Raw genomic sequence first — 21,857 nt, forward strand, 5'->3', positions numbered from 1 at the left:
CGTTAGTGTGTTTAAGTGTGTGTATGCATGTGATAGTGCATGTGTGTATTATAGTGATTGTTTATGTGTATGCATGTGATAATGTGTGTGTCTGAGTGAGCGTGTGTGTGTGTGTGTGTGTGTGTGTGTATAAGACTGGCCTGTGCTGTCCTGTGCCTTTTGTGTAGCTCAGTGCAGGACAGCTGAGGGTCCTGCTGTCAGAGGATCGGTTACTAGCTTAGTAATTCCTGCTTCCTGCTTTTGATCCGCTTTCCCATGTCCACAGACCTCTCCAAACTCCTCCAGTAGGAAACAGGCTCTCCCACCATTTGTCCCCCATCCCATGAAGCCACTAACTTGCTGAAGTGCTGATCCTCTGTCCCATATCCAGTCTTACCCAGTCTCCTACAGTAAAAAAAACCTGCTGTCCCACTAACGTGCTGGGGTTCTGAAAACCTCAACTCTGAGTTTTCCTCCCAAAGATTTATCTCCTCTTAGATTCCAAACGCCTTTTGAATTTCCAAATTGAAGAATGGGCTTTCTTCCTTGCAGTGGGAAAATTTTCTCTTGATGCTTCTCTGAAAACATGAGCATGTCTCTTGATGAACTAAATGGGAAAAGAGAAGACATGAGAGTCTCTGGGGATTAAAACCACATCGATTCATGGTTTTGCCTTACCTGTCTAACAAAAGCATGAAAAGACTGACTGCTAAGGTAGCTAACTCTTGTGTTTGGTGTTGTCAGCTATGCCATAGCTTCCCTAATCTGTGGACCCTTTCAACGGATGCTGTGTAACCACACAAAGCGTAAAAAGAAGCAATAAAATTAACCATAAAAGAAGCAATAAAATTATATAGAAATAAGACCTTGCTAGTTGGTCCAGTTTCTTTTTCTGTTTCTCTTTCTCCTCTGCACCTGTGCAGCTAAAGAGAAGAAAGCTTGAAGTCTCTCTCCCTGGCTTCTTCTTTTTTTAAAGTTAACTACAACCGTTATTCACTTCTGAGGTACGTTCTTCAAAAGTTTCTCTTTCTAGGATAATTCCAGAAAAATCTTTTATTACCTCCAAAGCTTTGTCACACTGTTTGTTGGAAATATATATTTCAGCTGCTATGCTAACATTTTCCTTGGAAACCACGCCCTTGTGTCTTGAGAACGCTTCTTCAATTATGTTATAGCTGAAGTACTGCCATTGACTTTATAGTAATCCTTTGCTGTATCTCTAGCCAATTGCATAGAACGTTCTCTATCAGGTGGAGACAACAGATCTAAAATGTGCCTATAACTCTCCGTGGCCATTTTTTGATCATCCATCTTCTCATAAAGGCTTGATCTCCCCCACAGATGTCAGTAGGTTCATATTTAAGACCTTTTGTATAGCAAAAAAAAAAAAATCCAGTGTAGTATTAGCTTGTTCCAGAGACATTTCTGCCAGCCTAACCCATTCTTCTGTGTCACTAGGATTTAAATATGCATCAATCACCTCGAACTGCAATGATTTTTCCATGTCACCTTCATTCTCGTATACCATGGTAAGTGTAGAAAATGGTTCAAAAGTCAATGAGCTTGTCTTATGATGTCCATGTACATCATTATCACCTCTTCATATTCTCCTCGAGCAAAGCGCCTATTGGCTCTCAGGACTCTGGGATGTTTACTCTGTTATCTTTTGTTTTTTGGTTTTTGTTTTAAGGTTGAGAACCATCTCCAACACAAATATGACGGCTGCAGTGGGTTGCTCAGGTGTTTTCTCCTCTTTTTCCTCTTCTTCATCACGTCAGACTCTCTGAGCATGGAAGCCAAGACTTTGTGAACTGACTTACTTCATCTGATGTTTCTCCTTCATTGGCATCTTTGTCCTGGGATTTGCTGGGTCACTTCCCGTTGATGATGGACCTTTGGAAATATCTGGGTTTTCTTTGGGTGATGATTTTCCTTTTTCCTGAAGACTTTTCTTCTTCTGGACTTTTCTCTCTTCTCTTCATCTTTTGAACTCTCCAAAGGTGATTTTCCCTTCTACGTAGTCCAATAAGTTCCAGGATGAACCCCGACATGTCTGCGGGCCTGAAGCTTGGCTGTATGGTGTGCTTTGATCTAGCAATGGGGAGATCTTTTGCTCCTCCCCTTGGCATATTATAAAAAGCCCTTTTGAATAAACCTCTGAGTGGCTGGGTATTGATACAGGGCCTTCCTGAAGCTATCTTGTGTCTCTGTCTTTCTTGTCATCTCTTTCTATCTTTCTACCTAATATTCTCTCATTCCTCTCTCCTCAACCTAAGAACCCTTTGAAAAGTCCAGGTTGGAGCTGGACTCCCACAAAGAGATTCCATACCATGGTAACTTATGTAAAGGAAACATTTAATTGAGGTGGCTTGATTACAGTTTCAGCAGTTCAGTCCATTATCATCCTGATGAGAAGCAGGCAGACATGGTGCTGGAGCTGAGAGTCCTACATCTTGGCTTGCAGGCAACAGGAAGTGGACTGACTGCCACACTGAATGAAGCTTGAGAAAAGAGACCTCAAAGCCCGCCCCCACAGTGACACACTTCCTCTAACAAGACCACACCTACACCAACAAAGCCACACCTCCTAATAGTACCACTCCCTTTGGGGAGCATTTTCTTTCTTTTTTCTTTCTTTTTTTTTTTTTTTTTTTTGGTTTTTCGAGACAGGGTTTCTCTGTGTAGCTTTGCGCCTTTCCTGGAACTCGCTTTGGAGACCAGGCTAGCCTCGAACTCACTGAGATCCGCCTGGCTCTGCCTCCCGAGTGCTGGGATTAAAGGCGTGCGCCACCACCGCCCGGCTTCATTTTTTTTTTTCATTTTCTTTCAAACCACTGTCACTATTATAATTTTGTGATTTCATGGGTACAGCTTCCCTGTCATATATAGAAGACACTGTCTCATAACAGATGTCTCAGCCCTTTAGCTCTTAAAATCCTGCTGCCTCCTGGTCGGTGATGTTCTCTGAGCCTGAGGCGATAACATTATGTTGTAGATGTATCAGTGTGGGTTGGACACCCACTGTTGGCTGTCCTCATCATTTTGACCAGTTGCGGATCTCTGTAGTTGTCTCCATATGTTGAAAAAGATTGGCTTCTTTGATGAGGGGTGAGAGCTATACTTATCTGCGGATGTAAGGATGAGAATTTAGAATGCAACTAGAAATCATGTTAGCTTAAGGAAGTGGGAGTAGGTTCTACTCTAGAGTCCATGACCTCACTGGCTACAATGATAGCTAGCTGGTGGATTAATTTCTTTTTATTGATGTAATAAGCAACATGACCAAAAGCAACTTGAGGATAAGAGGGTTTATTTGGCTTACAAATCTCAGTCACAATCAGTCCATTATGAAGAGAAGTCAGGGCAGGAATTTGAAGCAGGAACACAGAGACTGTGGAAGAATGCTGCTTAATGGCTTGCTCTCCCTGGTTTCTCAGCCTGCTTTCTTATGCAGCCCAGGACTACTTGCCCAGGAGTGGCACTGCCCTTGTGGCTAGGGCTTCCCACATCAATCATTAACCAAGAAAATGCCCCACAGGAATGCCATCAGGTCAATCTTATGAGGGTATTTTCTTAATTAAAGTTGTTTCTTTCCTGATGACCCAGTTTGTGTCAAGTAGACAACAAGTTAACCAGCACTGGTTTACAGTACCAGGCACAAATTCTCTCCCGTTAAGTGTGCCTGAAATCTAACTAGGCAGCCATTGGTTTACTCCAAGATTTAAGTATGAAAGACCCCCAGCCTCCCCGCCTAACATAGCTTAGCTCAGCTGTTTTTGAATAAAGCCTGAGAGGTACTGAGGAGCTCAGTTAGCCACCTGGCCCCAGAGCGAGGAACTAAAAGGTCAGAAAAAGGTCGGGAAAACACCCTGTACCCTAGACAGAAGCTAGGCGTGGGCGAGCTCGGGGAGAAACCACGAGCTGACCTGGGTTTGAACCTGGCCTCATTTGCATCATCCAATCAGAACTGGCCTCATTTGCATCATCCAATCAAAACCCTGTAACCAGGCTTCTTGCTTCTGTACCCGTGCCCGACCCTATAAAAACCCTCTGCTCCAGCCCGTGGGCGCGCCAGTCCCTTGAGCTTCTTGAGAGACTGTGTCGCCCCGGGTACCCGTGTTCCGGAATAAAGCCTCTTGCTGTTTGCATCTGACTCGTGGTTTCGGTGTGTTCCTTGGGCAAGGGTCTCTCCTGAGGGAAGACTGCCATCAGGGGGTCTTTCAAGTACACTGTTGCACTCATGGGGATATCTTGAAGGGAACATACACTTTGGACACAGAACATGGAGGAAGCAAGCTGATATTTAAAGCAAGTCTTTAAATTACTCCTATCTGTCTCTCCATAAATATAGAATAGGTTGTTGTGAGCCTTTGCAGTAGAGTTTTTTTTCAGCTCCTTTCTTCCATCCAACTGTTTGGTGTGCTGTATCTACCTCTAGATCTCCCCTCTCTTTCCTTCCTAGCCTAGTTATGACTGTTCCAGTTTCTTCTACTTTGAGATCTCTTCTTCTTCTATGTATCAGAGAGCACCTGTGGTATTTGTCTCTCTGTGTCTGTTTTATTTCATTTTAAACAATGTCCCCAGTGCCCTCTATTCTGTTATAGATATATCATTTCTTTTTGTGGATGAATAATTTTCAGCTATGCATATAGACCATGTTTTCCTTGTTCATTAAAATATTGATGGATACCCAGGTGACTCTGTATCTCAGCTCTTGTGAATAGGAAAATTAGCAAATAATTCCTAATGACCAGTACAACCTAGTAATTGAATATACTCCCTATCATAATATAGTTTCTGTAAAATTTAATGAGTGGCAGGCTCTTTACAGTAAATAAAAGCTCTATCTACTGACACTGTGTCTTAAGAAGCTGAGTAGGATGACACATACTTTTAATCTCATCACTCCAGAGGCAGAGGCAGGTGGATCTCTGAGAGTTCAAGGTGGCCTGGTCTATGCTGAAAGTCCCTCTTTCATAATAAACAAACAAAAAACATAAAGGAGGCAATGTGATAGAAAGAAAAGTATTAACCCATATATGTAGTGGGTAGCCATTCCAGCTTTGATCTGGAAGTTCCAACCTCCATTGAGACTTCAGCACTCGCTCCGTTGCATGAGGCCCCGGGTTCGATCCCCGGCACCTCCACCATCCAGGGTCCTGGAACGGAGCGAGTGTCAGCCGATCCAGATCTCGGGTCCCCAGGTGCCTCCCTTGGCCCCGCCTTGTAGGCGTGACAGTTGCTGAAGTCTCAATGGAGGTTGGAACTTCCAGATTAAAGCTGGAATGGCTACCCACTACACATATATAACAAATAAATCCTTCTTCTAAATCAAATGTGCATTATTTCAAAAACTATAAAGATGAAAAACAGGTAAAAGTTAAAGATTAAATTACTCAAGTGTTAAAAAGTTAGATGTTATTATAGTAAAAATGTTGCAGATGATCAAACATTATTTTTTTCTCCTAACATTTTATGAATTGTATTTTGAAGGTTTTGTAAGGTTTTATGTGTCCATCCACTAACTAGGTTGAATTTGAACTAACGAGTGGAGGAGTCTGCCGGCTTGCAGGGCACTTCCTGTGCAGAGAACCGTGAAAAGCTAACACCGGGTGCAGTTCCTAACACAAGACCGGGAAGAAGAGTATAGAGTGAAATGAGGCAAGATGATGAGAATATTGGACAGATAACGCTGAAGACTGGACCTTTTCCTGGGGGTGATCAGGGATGGGTAGGGAACTCTCCATAAAGAGTGATGGGGAAGGCAGCTGCGTCAGAATTAGGCTGGGGATGGGGTGACTGCCTAAGCGCTGCAGAGTGGTCCAGTGCGACAGGGAGCTGGGACACAGTTTAGGAAGTCCTGCTGGAGAAAACACATACAAGTGTCACTCCTCGTCAGCAGCAGTTTAGCTTGTGACATATTCACATTAGTAGTACCAAAGCCACGGACAGCCTCTTCCTTGTTGAAACTAGTTCATCTTCTATTTTCACCGGCATGGTGGTGGGTTGGGGAAGAGGCTGTTGGTCCACAGCTGGGCGTGGCTTGTGGTCACTAACAATTATGGTCTTTTCTGCTTGTCATGGCGATTAGCTGGCTCTCACCCTGCCTGTAGGCATCTGATAATGCAAGGATTTGGACCCAAATTGTAGGTAACTCGTATCTTACAGCTCCTGCCTGGACCCTCAGGAGTTGTCTGGAAACGGTGAACCCTGTTGTTACAGGGAACCAACTCTGCTGTAAATGGCCAGTAGGAAGAGACTCGGGCCCAGTGGAGAAAAGAACCTTACAGTCTTAGGGGTGACTAAGGGGCTCCTCAAAGTCTCATTTAGAAATTATTTTTACCTTTCCACAAGCATAATACACCAGGTTGTTGATCTAAAGTATATAGTGTGCATATATGGCAAATAGTGTGTATATTGCCTGTATATGTGCACATACATAAACACACACACATATACAAAACCAGGAAGTCGCTCTGCAGAGAATGAGGATAAAAATGTGGCTTATAGTTAATACTCTCTGTCATCCCTTGTCCTTGCTTTCTAAGAAAACGAAACCATTCTAGATTATTATTATTTTATTTCTATTGTGACAGGGTCTTTCTATGCAGCTCTTGCTTGCTCTGTAACTCTGACTGGCCTCAAACTCACAGAGATTCTCCTGCCTTTGCCCTCCTGAGTGCTGGGATTAAAGTCAGGTGTTGCTATGTCTGGCCCCACCAGATAATTTTATAAAGTATCTAAAAACTATACAATTTAACTTTTATGTCATATGTTATATTTGTATGACTTCGGGGAAATTTATGTAAATAATGTTTTAAGTACATAGAAAGAAGTTCTAATTATAGTTAGGTTAGTTACTCTATCTACATTCAGAGACGAAAGAAATCCTTTCTCTGTATTTAAGCTGAGTTACATGGAGCTGGTAAGAAAGGGTTTAAGTAGTCATTTGGCAAAGAATAAGAAATGTTGAAACAAGATGAAAGCTGTTCTCCCCTAGATGGGCAGGAATGTCCAGGAAGCCATAGATGTGAGGATGGACATTACTGAAGTGGAGGTGTTAAGTTCATAAAGTGATGGAGAGCTCGCATTTTCTAAATGTTCCCCAGAGGACTCTTAAATTTAGAGCAGTTGAATGACTTATCAAGATCACACAGACAGTTAATTGCAAATACTGGATGGAAACTACTTCACTTGTCTCAAAGTACATTGCTTTCATATAGTAATACATTGTTGTGGAATAATTCTCTTGTACACTGTAAGGATTTGTCACTTAAATTGGTTTAATAAAACACTGATTGGTTGGTAGCCAGGCAGGAAGTATAGGTGGGACGACCAAACTAAGGATGATGGGAAGGAGAAGGGTAGATTCAGGAGTTGCCAGCAGAAGCAGAGGGAGCAGGTGATGAAAGTGTCATGCTAATAAAGGTATCACCACGTGGCAGAGCGTACATAAGGAACATGTAGACGAATTTCCAAATAGTCTTATTAAATAAGAAACACAGAGCCAAATACAGGGGTGAAAGCCGTAGAGATCAGAGAATTAGGAATAGCCACCAACTAACCTTAGCTCACCACACCACTGTAGCTTCCCAAAAGAACTAGCTTCTTCCTGTCTAACCTGAGCCTTTATTGCCTTGCTGTTCTGCCTTCTCATTGGCTCTTAGCCCAGCCACCTCACTTCCTCATCACTGCCTGTCTGTACAGACCTCCAGGTCTCTATGGTTGATACTGGGATTAAAGGTGTGTGCCACTACGCTTGGTTGTGTCCTTGAACACACAGAGACTCTGCCTGTCATGTGATCAGAATAAGGGTGTGTGCTACCACTGCCTGACTTCTGTTTATGGATGGCTATCTATGTCCTCTGATCTCCAGGCAAACTTTATTTATTAACATACAAATAAAATATCACCACATTTCAGCACAAATAAAATATCACCACAGGAACATGGGTTAACTTAAAATGTAAGAGCTAGATAGTAATAAACCTGAACTATTGGCAGAGCATTTACAATTAATATAAGCCTCAGAGTGGTCATTTGGGAACAGGTGGTCAGGACAGGAAATGTCCATTTACGTATGGCATTCTAACATGTGACCAAAATTTCCACATAAAACCTGATAAAGCTTAAAAAAGGATTCTAACACACAGGAACAGAGTCAAGCACAGATTCTTGGTAGCTGCATTTTCTCCAGTGGGCTCTGTCAGCTGGCAGTGAGCAGAGGCACGGCTCCTTTAAGAGATGGCTTCCTGGCTTGGTGTTAGAGGCAAAAATTGGGCAATGGCTCTGTTCAGAGCCCCTGCTGCCAAACATGTACATGGAGCTTGTGAGCAGTAGTGGCAGGCTACTTGGTGGCAGTGTGGACCTAGAAACTGCCCAGACTTGGGGCAGTAAACATGGCTTTCAAAGCTGGCCATAAACGTGTCTTCACCATGAGACTAGACTTCAGGGAACAAAGCGGGAGGAGCCAGCACCAGAACACCATGACCTAGGTTACCCAGTAGTTTATTGTTCATGCAGACAGAAAAGGTTACAGGTGTGCAGTAAGGACAGATTCAGACAAAAAACAAAAACAGAAACAAAAAACCTCTAAGCAGATTACACTGTATTTAAAAATATATGTAGGCTTGGGAGAGAAAAGAAAAAGGGTAGAGAAAGTCTTTCAAAAAGGAATAGAGTAATAAAAAACATAATAGCCACATAAAAATGGAAAATACACAGAGAGTTGGATTATGTATATTATTGTGTTGTCTTTAAAATTTTTGGCTGCTAAGAGACCTTGTATTATGAAAACTGCTATATTAGACCAACCTATATATTTTAAAATTATCTTGACCTCAAAATTTAAGTCAACATACATGTTACTTTGGGGGAGAGGTTATGTTCTTGTTTCCACAGAAAGTGAGAGGCTCTAGATTCATTCTGGGTTAAGAAAAATCAGGTTTGATCAAGGAAGATCCCCTGAAAAATCTGGCTAAACACAAATAAACCTAAAAGAACTATGTGACACATGATGCATATTTTACCTGCTCAAACATAAAACAAAAAAAATTACCTTTGGCTGACTTGTGTACAATGCACAATCTATACTTGTACTAATACAAATATGTATATTACCTTTAAAAGTTTATATATTTTCAGAACAAGGAGGGCAGACACCAATGAAAATGATGGCCCACATGATCCAACATCCACAACAACTTCCAGGCTGCTGACTGAGATGATCCAGCCTCACAGAATACTACACCCAAGTCTTAACAATTATCCTAAATTCTCTCAGGGTCTAAAAATTACAAGCACCCCAATCAACAGGAAGTAGTCTAGAGAATTACACCCACATTCCAAAAAGATGAGTTATGGATATTTATTATCATTTAAGTGGGGTTGGTTACAAATTGTTATTGGTCATATCAAAAAAAAGGTATAAAAAAGAGTTAAATTCAGAGATCTCTTTCTAAAAGAAGAAAGGGGATATGATGTAGAAATGACAGTATAAAAGGGTAGATTATGAATCTACTTTAATCCAAAAAACAACTATTAATCTTACATATTTCATATTTGTATGGATTTTGGTTTATTGATACAAATTTAAAGTTAATTTTGTTATATTGTATGTATATTTCTACTCTTGTTTAGGGAATTATGTTGATACTACTCATTTAAAAATATAATATATAATTAAGAAATACAGATTAATAGTCATCTATAATAGCAAACTTATAGTCATGTTAGTTAGGTTTTTAAGGTCATACAGAGATATATTTCAGATAGATAGGCAATCTTCAAACACATCAAAGACCTGAAGAATATGGCATTTAAAATATTTTAAGAATTTAGACTTTTCTAGACAGCAAGATACACCTGCTCCTGGCAGCATCAATTACTTCAAAGAGTATTATAGGCATCAGAAAAACTCCATATGGGATTTATTTTCTTTATGGCAAAAGGTAACAATGTGGGCAAAGAAACTGACCTTGCTTCAATTGCTGACAGTTACTGTCTAAGCTGGACCATCAGGACACAAGAAAGGTGACTGCTAAACTTTGCCAAGACAAGGTTGGACAGTCCTTCAGAATTCCCTGCTTCACAGGAAAGTGTGTCAGATATACTAGGCCTGTAGGCCAGAGTTAGATGTCCCAGTATTACAGAGGAACTTTGGGTGACTGTCCAGGTAGCCTGATGTCCCTGTCATTAGGTAACATTTCACCCTTCTGGAGTCTTTGATGGAGCTGAAGACTAGATAGTTATAGTTTTCTTTAGTTATGATAAAAGATAAATTAAGTGCAAAACTTTGAACTCACAAAGATAACAAAGATAATAGAATATTTACTCCAATTTTGCCAAATACAAATAGACTGGATATTGTAACTGTAATTCTTTCTTGATTATTGTTTTTGTTGTATATATTCTTATTATGTTAAAGTTAAAACCTTCCTTTTTAATTAGACAAAAAGGGGAAATGCTATGGAATAATCCTCTTGTACACTGTAAAGATTTGTCACTCGAATTGGTTTAATAAAACACTGATTGGCCAGTACCTAGGCAGGAAGTATAGGCAAGGCAACCAAACTAAAGATGATGGGAAGGAGAAGAGCAGAGTCAGGAGTTGTCAACAGATGCAGAGGGAGTAGGAGATAAACATGCCATGCTAATAAAGGTACTGCCATGTGGCAGAGTATAGATAAGGAATATGGGTTAGCTTAAAATATAAGAGCTAGTTAGTAATAAGCCTGAGCTATTGGCAGAACATTTACAATTAATATAAGCCTCAGAGTGGTTATTTGGGAATAGGCAGTTGGGATAGGAAATGTCTGTTTACACTCCATGGTCTGTGATTAAATATGGGCTTGGTGACTTCAGGTGCTCAAGAGCTACACCAAGTAGGGCCAGAATAATAAGGGTGGCAAAATTATAAGAGAGAATGGAGAAAAGACAAAAACAACTAAAATAATAGTTCTGAAGGCAATAGTATCATTTTCTTCAGGCCCTAAGTGGGATTAAGCTCAGGTCACGGGATAAGAATTCAGCTTTAATTTAGGTCTGGTATCCTGACCTGTAATCCCAGTTACTCAGGAGGCTAAGGCAAGAGGGTTGCAAATTCAAGGCCTGCCTGGGCTATAGAAAGAGTTCAAGGCTACCTTGGGAAACTTGCAGTACTCTGTCTAAAAATAAGGAAAGAAGAGAGGGCAGGGATGTAGCTTAGTGTTCAAGTGTTTGACCAGCATGCATGGGCCCAGTGTTCAATTTCCAGTATTGAAAAAAATGTAGCTTTAAGAAAAATCTTTAGGGGCTGGTTTGATGGCTCAGTGGGTTAAGGGGCTTGTTTCTAAGCCTGGCAAGAAAGAAGAAAACCAGCTCCTGCAAGTTGTTCTCTGACCCCCCCCCATACACATACACAATCACAGTCACATTCATACACCCATACACACTCACACAATACAACACTCACACACTCATATGCACACTCATATGCACAATTCCATTCACATACACACTCACACACACACTTATACATACACACTCATGCATAGTCATATACTAACATACTCATATGCACAATTGCATTCACATACACAGCCACACACATATACAATCACACACACACAGACACCACCACCACCACCACCACCACCGCAAAGTGTGAAAAGGTCCAAATAAGAAGCTTCTCTGGCAGGAGAACCTAGGCCATTGTTGAATAATTATATTGCCCTTCTAATCACCAGGGAAGAAGATGAAACTTGTTCTGCCTGTACTATAGACAAGGACTAGAAGGAAGCCAGATAACAGTCAGAACTGGCTATAAAAAGATTAGAAGTACTTGAAGCTCACCAAACGGTAAGAGCAGATAACACCCATCTGCAGGTTCCAAAGGTGTGAGCTGGGGCTGTTGGACCGACCTTGCAGCCTGCAGTGTGAAGGCGGAGGAAGGACTGAGTCACAGGTGTCAAAGGTCTGAAGGACTTTGGTTAAACCAAACAAAACCCAAACATTTTCTAAACATCGTTGTTCTGAACAACTGACTACTGACTCAGGACTTCTCTGATAGGCATGAGAACAAGCATGCCAAGGACATGTGAGTCATAGAACTTCAGGGAAGTGCTCTAAAGAAGAAAAAAAACATAGATAAGGAGTAGTTCCTCCATGCAGGCATCATGGTGGACTTGTTCGTTTCTAGGCATCTGCTTGTCATTATTGTCTAGGTTCTTTTGGAGAAGGGTTTGTGCTTGAGCCGGGATTTTGATTTGGTCACTTCCGGGGTTTGTCCATTTCTCATACTCCACAAATCTATGGCAAGGGCTTCCCTGCGCATTGTCCACTTCATCAAGGTTGATCTGAAGGAGAAGTGTAGAGAAAGGATCCACTTCATCAAGGTTGATCTGAAGAAGTGTAGAGAAAGGATCCACTTCATCAAGGTTGATCTGAAGAAGTGTAGAGAAAGGATCCACTTCATCAAGGTTGATCTGAAGAAGAAGTGTATAGAAAGGAGGTAATTTGACCTGCAGTGGTGAGTGCGTGCTTGACCTTACAAGAAATGACATGCCGTATAGTTTCTCAGAAAGTTAGTGAGAACACAGGAGGAGGTCGCCTGACTTGGCCTTAAACATTGTGTAGATAGCATAATAGTCTCCTCATTTTGGCATTCAAGACCCTCATCAGTCTCCCCTTGCTCACATGTTTAAGCAATCTGTATTTGGAATTATAGCAAATGTAGAAAACCATTTAAAATCTGTAAAACATTCACTACATTCTAGGAAGTGATCAGGGTTTTCTTCCTTATTGCATTTGATATTCACAAAACTTAACATACCCTTATTTTATGGAGGTAACATAAGAACCTGAAGGAAGGGATTTAGACAATGTGCTTCAAGTGACAGGCTGGTAGGAAAAGGATATTAATTTCTGGCCCTCTGACATGGGACTGTGCACTTCCTTTCTGGAAAGTGTGTTTTTCTACACCTCTTTAGAATGTGATCAAATTCCTCCTGATCATCACCAGGCTTATTGACAGCATGTTGATCAGAAGCCATTGATCACAGTTCCTCAGATCCCAGGTGGGGAACAATGGTGTAGTGGACAAATTGCCAACAAGTTAATGTTGATTTATGGCAGAGGTAATCATTTTGTTCATTGATTACTTGCAGGGCGTTGACTGTCACAGGTGAGAAATATATGTATTTGGTATCTAATAGGGTTCACAGAGAATTTGCTATTTTAAGTATGTTCCAAGTATTTCATGAGACTAAAAAATCATGTGCTGTTGATCTGAGATTAAGATGTAATCGCCCCGTAAGGTCCCACAGACCCCCCAAATACTACAGGCCATCGCCATTGCTCTTGGTTACTCTCCAGAACTTTGTGGTAAGGCCCTATTGCTGAAGACACCACACTGGAATCAAAAGACACAGAGAAATCAAGCTGGAAGCTTCATTCTGGCTATATTTCATAGTGCTAAAAGGGGCTATGCATGCTACCAGAGGCTACAAGGAATCACTAGTCTTACTCAGCTGTGACCCCTGCAAGCTACATGCCTTGCAAGACATGCCCACTGGTGTAGTAGTGGCATGAATATCATAGGAGTAACCGATCAGTTTCTGATTGGATTTAGGCCCATTCTAAAAGTTGAAACTCATATCTGGCACCATTTTTGGGGACCAGGAACTTGTGGCTAAGCAGATTATGGGCCCTAGAGGAGAACCTATTACTATTACTTAGCTAAATGGACATCTATTAAACTAATTCTTTTTTATATATAACATAATTCTTTATTGATTCTTTGGGAATTTCACATCATGCACCTGAATCTCATTCACCTCCCAGTCTCTCTGTATCCACCCCTCACCCCTGCAGCATCGCCCAAAACAAAATTAATGTAAAACAAAACAAACAAACCCACCTCACTCCTCTGTCTTTCCAACACCTCTTCGTTCATTCTAGTGGCTTTGGGAGCTGTGATGTGTCATACAGTATACCGTTTTGTCCAATCAGCCCCGCCCACAAAATGTTCATTGCAGTGAGTTGTGGTCTGGTTCAAGGCCTCTGGCACACTATCATCACTGGACACTTACCTGACCTCCTCTTGGATATCCTGCTGTTGCCCCAAGTCATAGAGATCCTGGGGCTATTGTTCTAGTCCTTACACGCAGTTCGGGAGGTCATAGTTGTGGTAGATGTTAGGATGGGCCAACCCAAGACCCAGGATGTGGGTCTGGGCGGTAATTAAGCTGGCTGGTCTGGGCCACTGGGACTGCCCCTCTCAGATAAGGAGCAGAGCCAGCTCTTCTAGGCCCATGCCATCAGAGCCAGCTCTCCCATGCCCACTGTGAGAGTTGGGGCTATTTCTCCTGAGTGCCAGGCCAGCTCTCCCATGGTGGGGTGGAGTGGGGACCAGGTCTTCTGCTGTAGTGTTCAGCAAGGGGCAGGGCCAGCCTCCCAGGGCCAGTGACAGGCAGGGCTGGTGCAGCACGGCCCTCAGATTTCAACATGCATGCTTCCTATGATTCCCCGCGGTAACACAGGCAAAGGATATCATCACAGACCCCGGCTGCAGCAGGAACATGGACCCAGACATGGCTCTCAGCAGCAGCTAGGGCCTGGATGTCACCATGGCCCTGGTGGCAGCACAGGCCACCCAGATCAGCATGGCCCCAGCGACAGCAAGGTCTCAGGTGGCCATCCAGACCCTGGGCATTCCCACAGCCTCCAGTGTTAATAGGAGCCATGAACATCAACTCAGACCTTGGCTGCTACTGTGCCACAGATCCAGACATGACCTTAGGCAGCAGCCCTGGTCTGGATGACACCATGGCCCCAGATGACAACACAGACCACTCAGATTGGAGTGGTCCTGGCGGTGGCATGGCTTTTGGGTGCCAACATGTCTACAAGTTGTGGCCTAGACCCTGGGCATCCATGTGGTCTTTGGTGGCACCTCGGTCCATGAACAGCAACACAGATCCAAGCTGTGGTAGGACTACAGACCCAAACATTGTCTTCATCAGTGGCCTGGACTGGGATGTCACAATGGCCTCAGGTGGCAGTTGCAGGCTACTCAGATCTCCAGGGGCTGGGTATTTGCACAGCCTTTGGTAGTATCAGGAGCCACTGATATTAACCCAGACCCTGGCTGTGGGAGGGCCACTGACCCAGACACGGCCCTGGACAACAGTCCAGGCTCGGATGTCACCATGGCTCCTGGTAACAGTACATGCCATTTAGATTAGCATGGCCTGAGCAGTGGTGTGGCCCTCGGACATCAACATGAACTCAGTCATCTGCACGGCCTTCAGTGGTTAGTGAAGCCATGGACATCAACGTCAACCCTGGCTGCTCAGGGCCACACACCCAGACATAGCCCCTGGCAGCAGCTTGGGCCTGGATTTCATCATGTCCCCAGGTGGCAGCACAATTCACCAAGATCAACATGGCCCCTGTGGCCGCACTGCCCTCAGATACCAAAATGGCCACAGGTGGTGGCCCAGACCCCAGGCATCTCCATGGTCTTGGTGGCAACATAACAGGCCATGGACATTAGCACAGACTCTGGCTGTGGTAGGACCTTGGACCCTGACATGGTCCTAGGCAACAGCCCAGGCCTGGATGCCACCATGGTCCCAGGTGGCAAGCAGGCTGCCAGCATTAACCCATTCCTCACTGCCCTTGCCTCTTCAGTTCCACCTTCTACCACAGCAAATGAACTGCTCTGCCTCTCCCTTTCTCCCATTTCTCCACCATATACTTGCTCATCATAATGGCACCCACACACCTGGTCAGGCAAGGTGCCAGGTGGTCCTGTGGATGCCTTCAGCCAGCCCTGTGGGTGTCTTTTGAACCCCGTGGTATCAGGCAGACCTGTGATTTCCTTCCTATTAAACTAATGCTTAATGACTTAGGCTTATACTCAATGATGACTACATCTGGCAACCCTTATACAGCAGGGCAATTGAAACAAGAAATCACAGCAGTTGTGGTAGCAGGCACAAGACTTGAGATGGCTCAAGCCAAACCAGCACGGAGAGTGGAGGTGGGCACAGAGTCCCGTCCCTAAGTCCTTAGAGCTACTGTCAATTGGTAGCTTGAAAGGAGCTGAAATAGTCACGGGGCCAGAAGCAAGAGTCTATGATACCTAAGTTCACCCTTGTGCTCAGTTGCTAGAGATATCTCCTTTGGAAGCAGATGCTCTAGGGAAAAGATTTGTGTAGACTATAAGTCAGATGTCTGATGCAGTGAGCTTCGGACCCCACTTCCTCTATCGAACCCGGGTTTCTCATTTATAAAGTTAAAATATTGGAAGATATAGCTTGAAGTCTTTCTGCTTCTACAAGTAACTCTTTGTACAAAGAAAGAGACTTTCTCAATTAGGATTTGGTGAGCATACATTGTGTACTCAGATTAGCTCTTTTTGCATATAGAATCCCATTTTCCATGTGCCACTGAATTTATTTAATTGAGGGCAGTGATGATGATGATGCCCACATGCACCACAGTGTGCATGTAGAGGTCAGAGCACAATTTTGAGTTTTCTCTTTCCCCTGTTGGTTCAGTGCTGTGGGATGGTCTTTCTGTACACTGTGAATATGTGTTGCTCTCATTGGTTGATAAATAAAGCTGTTTGGCCAATGGCAAGGCAGAATAAGGTTAGGCAGTACATTCAAACTGAAGACAGAGATGAAGAACGGGGGAGTCAGAGCAGATGCCAGCCTGCCACCCAAGGCAATGTGCCAGCAGACTGGTAACACCATGGCCATGTGGCAATACATAGATTAATAGAAATGGGTTAATTTAAGATGAAAAAGCTAGTTAGCGAGAACCTGAGCCATAGACCTCACAGTTTGTAATTAATATTAAACCTCTGACTGGTTATTCAGGTATGGGTGGATGGGAAAGTTTTATCCAGCTACAGTTCAGGGAGTTGAACTTGATGTTGTCATGCTTGCATGGCAGGTTTTTTTTTTTTTTTTTTTTTTAACCAATATTTGTCTCTTTAACCCACTAGCACCATTTATAATGACAATGCTCTCCACTGATTGGAGAGCTACTTCTCAGTCTTCCGTGTTTGGGTTTATGTGAATTCCACATTGAGTTAATTACTATAACTTTATAGTAAAGCTGGAAGTCGGACAATGGGAGACACCATCTTCCACTTCACTGTTGATAGAGCATTTAAATGTGGAAATGTTGGAAAGGGTTTGTGTTTTTCATCCGTAGCTACTTTGAACACATGTACCTCCCTTTGCTTTCTACAGTAACTTACAAGAGTTGCTACCAAGTCTGAAAGAGTCTAAGAGTCTCATTATAAATTCTTCCTTTCAATATTGTCTTGGAAATGAACCCATGAAATGTATTGCTTCATGTCTATGATGTGTGCAATCTCTCTGAGTGATCATCATCCAGAGTCCCCAGCACCATGGAGGTGGGCCGGCGGATTACAGGACAGCTCTGCTTTTGAGACTCTCTGGTTCTCCTGTGGTTTCTTGATTCTTGGGAGTCTGTCTCCTCACTTCGGTTACTTTATACATGGGGTGAGCAGGTAGCACTTTAAATGGCAACAAGCTACTTTTAAGTCTTCAGAACTTCATGAAAAGCAGAGTTTACTCCATCGACATTATTATTGGAGGTGGAGAATTAAAAGGCCATATGGATGTTTGTATCACAACTCAGAAATCTGTGCTGAAAACAGAACCCACCCTTTGTTTCTGAATGAAGGGCCTCTCCTCTGTCACCAGAGGGATTGTTTCTAGAACAAAACCCACTTTATTTGCTAGGATATTTTTATATCAGATTAAATATGTATTATACTATACTTTATTCTACTATTACCATCTAATTTGTAACTTTCTTTTTTGTGTGTGAATGTGTGGTATATGCATGCCTGTGTGCTAGTTTCCACACCTGTTTGTATGTGTCTAGAGGTCAGAGGTGGATGATGGGGGTCTTCCTCTGTCAGTCTCCACGAGGACTCTTACTGAACCAAGAGCTCACTGTTCTGATTGGACTTTCTGGCCTGCAAGACCCTGGGATCCACTTGTTTCGGCTCCTTAGCAGTTTACAGACATGTGTCATTGTGAGTGGCTTTTATTGAGGTGACGGGGATCTGAACTCAGTCCCCACGCTTGTGCAGCGTTCTTGTGCAGCAAGCACTCTTACCCACTGAGACATCTCTCCAGCTCTTATTTATAGTCTTCTTTCAAAACTAGGGAATCATAGAATTTGATAAGGAGGAGTTTAGTGGTAAGTAACGCGTGTCTTTTCAAAATAATAGCTCATTGTTACCAGTGTTATTGAAAGAAGGCCACAAAATGCCAACTTGAAAAGCAAACTTTTTTCTCCACTGAATTGTGCACTTCCTTGTCTTCATAACAGAATATGTGGGACATAATCCAGTCTCATCTAGAGACTCAGGGACTGTAGTGCTGTTTGTGCCTAGGTCTAGAGTGTTCAATGTTTTACGTTCAATACTTCCCCTGTTGTTGGAATGCCTTTTGTTTCTCAGTGAGATAAAAAGATTATTGAACAGTTGTGTTAGAAGTGAGGTCAACCCTCTAGTCCCTGAGTCACTAGGTCATGGTGAGAAGCATGGCAGCATGCAGGCAGACATGGTGCTGGAGAAGGAGCTGAGAGTTCTACATCTTGATCTGCAGGCAGAGAACTGACCTGAGCTTCTGAGACCTTCTGAGGCCCCACCATGACACACTTCCTCCAACAAGGCCACACCTCCTAATAGTGCCACTCTCAAACATAAGAGTCTATGGGGGCCATTCCTATTCAAACCACCACAGGGAGTAGCAATAGTCTTCCAAGAGACATGTCTCTAAATGTTATCCTTTGCTGTCACAGCTTAACCAGCTTGTTTCCTGTCTTTACCATGTGGCCTCACAGTTTCAATGATGAATCTATCCAAAGGGCTTTTCCTGCTATATTTCTGAATTCCCCAATGCAGGATTATCTGCCTGTTTCTTGATTTGGGTCTGGTGGACAGGCTGATCAACATCGAGACTCCCATGTATTTCTAGACCTCCAATGCCTCTTTCCCAGTCCTGGAGTTCTGAAGCCATGGCTTATCCAGCTACAGCTACGAACTCTAACTACATTGTGTGTCCTCTACATACATACCTATGATAAAATTTTATTTATAAATTAGGCACTAGAGACTAGCCACAGTGACTAAAAATAAACAAATGTAGCACTCTGTTATCATAAAACTTATTTAAAATTCATGAATTATTTGTTTCTGGAATTTTCCATTTAATATTTTCTGACCACGGATGACTGTGGGTAATGAAGAGCACAGGAAACAAAGATGTGGATAAAGGGTGAATACTTTATACGGCCAAGTCCCACTTCCCGCTCTGTAGGCTGGGTGACTGCTCTCTGCTCAGTGAGGCAGACTGAGGGCTGACATGTCCTGCTCTAATCAGTAAACTGGAGAAAATGTCTCGGAAGTTGTGAACATGCTTTGCAGCCAGTGTCTGCCTTTTGTGTGCTCTCTGATTACAGTGATGCCCTGAGTAAGGGTATTGTCAACAGCCTTTTTTTTTTTTTTAAAGAAGTGCAATATTTTACATCATTAAGGAAATATCCACAAACATTGAATGGCTTCCTTTCTATTCTAGTTCCTATGAAAACAAGATGTCAGTGACCCAAGGAGGGTGCAGTTAGTAATTTGTTAAAACTATTCGAAGAAGAATGTGCTTTTTCCATTTGCATTCATTCTTTCTTAGTTAGGGTTTCTATTGCTGCATCGAAACACCATGACCTCAGAGCAAGTTGGGGAGAAAAGGGTTTATTTGGCTTACATTTCGCATTGCTGTTCATCACTGAAGGAAGTCAGGACAGGAACTCAAACAGGGCAGGATCATCCCGGAGGCAGGAGCTGATGTACAGGCTGTGGAGGAGAGCTGCTTACTGATTTGTTTCCCATGGCTTGCTCAGCTTGCTTTCTTACAGAACCCAGGACCAGCAGCCCAGGGATGGCACCACCCACCATGGGCTTGGCCCTCCCCCATTGATCACTAATTGAGAAAATGCCTTACAGCTGGATCTCATGAAGGCATTTCCTCAACTGAGGCTCCTTCCTCTGATGACTCTAGCTTGTGTCATATTGACACACAAAACCACCCCGTACATACTTATTTAAGTTTTTCTGGAGCCCCAGCAGGGTGGTGCATGCCTGTAATCCTAGCATTCAGGAGGCTGAGGCTGGAGAATCTTGACTGGGAGATCAACTTGGGCTATGTAGCAAAACTGTCTCAAAACATTTACAAAGGCCTTTCTGGGCCTACATGTGACACCCACAGCCCTTTTCTAGGACAAATGAGAACCGAGTCTCTTTGCCTTCTCCATCTGTGGTGCTGCTCACGGAGTCCTTAGGTAGCTTTCTGCAGCGTTTCACAAACTTGAGGCACACTGCGCAAATGGAGGCTGACTTCAGGGCAACATGCCAGAGTAGAAAGAGAATGGGATAGTGGCCTCCAGGAATGTGGAGGTTTCCTGAAATGATCTGCCTTCTCCAAGAATCCCAACTGCGCACAGAGCCTGGTTTTCATGGAATGCCTCTTTGGAATGACTTTCCCCCTCAGTAGCTGCAAGACAGAAAGGCCACTGAAATCTGCTGTCCCTCTCCTCACCAAGCTTGGGTCAGTTTTCACCCATCTAAGTCATGGTGGCAGCTCTGGTTTAAATACCATTTCGTGCCTGATAAAGTTTCACTAGGCATTTTACTTTTAATTTCTTTCATTGACTTACCATGCAGATGGAGAGAAATGTTTAGAAAGGGGAAAAACCTTCAGTGGGGATTTAGTGAAGTCATGTTTCAGTAAGGAAGGAAATGCCACTGACTTTATTACAGCTGCCTAATGTTTTCCACAAACTGTGGAAATAATGCCTTGTGTCTCGGTGACCTACAATAGCAGCTGACTGTTCGCACATGATGGAAATGCAATTTGGGTTTGCTAAAAGTTAACTATTTAATGTCTTGGTGTCTGTGTTGTACTGGATTTTGTGTCTGATTTAAGTTTACCCACTCTTTTCAAGTCAACCACAGTCATTTCCACCGGGATAAGTGTCCAGAAGCTTCCTAAGAAGGGGCTAGGAGGGATGACTGCCCCGTGGTCTGTGCCCCCTGCGCGTAAGTGGTCCCAAATGCTGTGGGAAGACTGCTCCAGCTTCCTCCATGTGCTCCCTTTACCTGTTCCCACAGCAGCTGAACCCAGAGGACCTCTTCCTCTGCCCCGACTCCGCCTGTCCCCTCCCTCCGCCTGTCCCCTCCCTCTGCCTGCCCTCATTTGTCCTGTTGGAGTTCTGATAAAACAAAAAGGAAGTTTTTGATTGCATGAACACACCCTTTGGAGTGGGTCCAGATAAAGAGTCCGTTAAAGAAAGTAGGAGCAGGGTAGGGAGGCCTGCCTGGGTCTGAGGGAAATGCAGTCTAAGAGGGGGAAAGTAGCGACCTCAGTAGAAGGCAGACGTGGCCGGGAAGATCTGCAGGGTGGAGGGAGTTCAGAATGGAGCTTGCCTAATGAGCCCTCTCTGAAGATTTACTGCTGCGACTTTGCTGAGAAGAGGATCCAGAGGAAAGAGATGCTCTGCTCTGTCTGGCTTCAGAGGAAGTCCGCCGGCTGGGATTCGCTGGCAGGCCAAGGAGAGAGTGTGTGCTCAGCCTGCAGGCCTGGGACTTTCAGTTTGTTTTTAGAGAGACCCCTGTCCAAGCAGTCTTGTGATGCATAGATTACTGAAGGCAGAGAAACTACTCAGGAGGCAGGATGTTCCCAGTCTGTCCAGACCAGTCCGTACCCAGGGGTTCTTGTCCCTCCCCTGACTACACCTCTTGATGAAGCTCAGGGACCATCCCGAAGCCACCAAACTCTCGTCTGAGAGGA

At 43.4% G+C, this 21,857-nt stretch overlaps 1 pseudogene; it reads right to left on the bottom strand.

The window, feature by feature from the left end:
* Positions 1–955: 955 nt before the first annotated feature.
* Positions 956–15,405, bottom strand: LOC131905598 (general transcription factor 3C polypeptide 3-like; annotated as a pseudogene).
* Between the last annotated feature and the right edge of the window lie 6,452 nt (positions 15,406–21,857).

Source organism: Peromyscus eremicus, chromosome 3 (assembly GCF_949786415.1).
Source record: "Peromyscus eremicus chromosome 3, PerEre_H2_v1, whole genome shotgun sequence".
In the NCBI taxonomy this organism is placed as follows: Eukaryota; Metazoa; Chordata; class Mammalia; order Rodentia; family Cricetidae; genus Peromyscus; species Peromyscus eremicus.